Source organism: Mastomys coucha, unplaced genomic scaffold (genome assembly GCF_008632895.1).
Source record: "Mastomys coucha isolate ucsf_1 unplaced genomic scaffold, UCSF_Mcou_1 pScaffold15, whole genome shotgun sequence".
Taxonomy (NCBI): domain Eukaryota; kingdom Metazoa; phylum Chordata; class Mammalia; order Rodentia; family Muridae; genus Mastomys; species Mastomys coucha.
The window spans coordinates 115,662,273-115,664,918 of NW_022196897.1; positions in this window are offsets into that span (position 1 = coordinate 115,662,273).

Below are 2,646 nucleotides of genomic sequence, written 5' to 3' on the forward strand. Positions count from 1 at the left end.
TTGGATCTGGAACTTGCTTTCCCAGGCTGACCTTGAATTTAAAGATCTCCTTGCCTCAGTCTCCAGGGTTAAAGGCATGTACTACTACCACAGACTGGGGTTTCTTACAGGGTCCCTTGTTCCTCGGGCTGATGGGTTCTGGCCAGGTGTGCATGGGATTTGGCTTTGACAAACAGACTAGACACGAGTGGAATAAGGTCTGAGTGCATTTCTCAAAAATGACATGAGGCTTTTACAATCGTTGCAAAAGAGAAATGAAAAATCTGGCAGCTCAGTAGTCGAGGTACATCTGAGGCCATCTAAAACACACTGGATCTAAAACATCAGCCATCTCCTCTGGACTGGTGCAGCACTCCTGGGCTCTAAGCACACCCGGGCCGCATGGTCCTGGCCAGAGTCCCGGGAGGCTGCGGGTGCACCAGCCAGGAGAATAGAGGCTTGAATCTCGAGTCCTCAATGCTGAGTCTTCAATGTTGAATGCTCGAATCTCGAATGCCCATTCTAGGTAAAACGGCCACTATGCTAATCTTTTGGGGAAGTAGAGACAGTCTCTTGATAACTCCTAGGAGTGGTTCAGCTGTAGTAAGTGACTGAGAAGGAGGATTTTACTTGACCTTGTCTTGGGATAAGTCTGTCATTCTGTGAGCTTCAGTGCCCTATCCACAATGCTGGAGGCAATTAGTTTGGATGGCTTAACATTCCAAGCCAGGCTTTGACTAGGACGTTGGAACATTGGTGAAGGTCAGAGAGCAATGTCCGAATTTTCTTTTTCTAGCTGTTAAGAAATGATATCTTGGTGGGCCCCTAGCACACAAATACGAGGACATATCTGGGCTATCTCTGAGTTTGGGGTGCCAGGCAACAATGCGGAGGCAGGAGACTGACTTTCCTTGAAGTTTATGCCTCAAATACCGCCATCACACAAAGTGTGCGTGGCATACTACCTCGCCTGAGCCTAAGATTTTCATGGCCACTATGCCTCAAGGTCTCCATGCCAAGATCCAGGTCAGAAACATGTGTCTTCCAGCCTCAAGATGTGGATCAGAGGTGAGCCTTCCAATTCTAGATTGTAGTTTCTTCCAGATATAGTCAAGTTGACAACCAGGAATAGCCACTACACACACATATCTTGGAATTCCCACTGGCAACTTCCTATGTTTTTATTTTTGCCCTTGTGTGGTTGCCCAAGTTCCCCCACCCAGTCTTTAAGCTAAGATGTTCTGTTCTTCCTTGATCCTTCCATGGCTAGGACTTTCTACAGAGCCTTTTTCTTAATGTACTGTTTTTGTTTGTTTGTTTGTTTGTTTTTTTGTCAAATTCCTCTTTTATACTTCCCATGTCTCTTTATTTCACTTAGCTATCTATTTGTGCTCTCAATAATGAGCTTAATTTTTCTTTATTTCTTTGAATATACTTACAATTATTTTTGACTTTTATGTTTGGGATTGTATATATAAGTTGTTCTCATTAGATGCTATTTATTGAAGGATTAGTAAATTTTGGAGGACTTATGTCTTGGCTCTTTTTGTTTCTTTTTCTTTTTTTGTTTTTGTTTTTGTTTTTTTTCTTTTTCTTTTTTTTTCTTTCTTTCTTTCTTTCTTTTTTTTTGTTTTTTGAGACAGGGCTTCTATGTATAGCCCTGGCTGTCCTGGACTTCACTCTGTAGACCAGGTTATCCTCGAACTCAGAAATCCACCTGCCTCTGTCTCCCAAGTGCTGGGATCAAAGGTGTGCGACAACCAACACTGCACCCCCCCCCCCTTTTTTTTTCTGAGACAGGGTTTACTCTGGATCGCCCTGGCAGTCCTGGAACTCACTCTGTAGTCCAGGCTGGCCTCAGAAATCCGCCTGCCTCTGCCTCCCAAGTGCTGGGATTAAAGCCGTGTGCCACCACTGCCTGGCAGTCTTTTTGTTTCTTATGTTAACATCTTGGGATTTTTCTCTCTGGTGTTATTTCTTTGCTTTAAAAAAATCAGCTATCATATGTGGCAGAGGATTGCCTTATCTGGCATCAATGGGAAGGGTGGCCCTTGGTCCTGTGGAGGCTTGATGCCTCAGTGTAGGAAAATGCTAGGGTAGTGAGGTGGGAGTGGGTAGATGGACAGGGGAGCAACATCATAGAAGCAGGGGAAAGAGGGGATGTGAAGGGGTTTTGTGGAGGGGAAATTGGGAAGGGGGATTTCATTGGAAATGTAAAGAAATAAAGTAACCACTAAAAAGTCAGCTATCTTCTTTCAGCTGAGGTATTTGCAATGTTTGTATCACATTCAAGTCATATCAAAATTTACTTTTCTCATTTTTATTAGATTTTTGAGAAATTCATACAATGAATGCATTTTCTCCCAACTTCTGCAACTCCTCTCAGATTCATCCCAATTTAATGTCCTTTTTCTTCTGTTAACATATCAAGTACAGTATCATGCTGTCCATTTGCTTTTGGATGTATAGATCTCACAGGAGGGTGGTCTGACCACCAGGGGCTGCACCCTTAAGGAAAACAGACTCTCCCTACCTGGCCGCTGTTAGCTGTCTCTATAGCTCCTTAGCTAGGAGTGGGGCTTTGAGCTCACTTCCCCTCTTCGTGAAGAATCTTTGTCTGGTCTGATCCTGCACAGGCCTTGGACATGCTGTCTTTTTTTTTTTTTT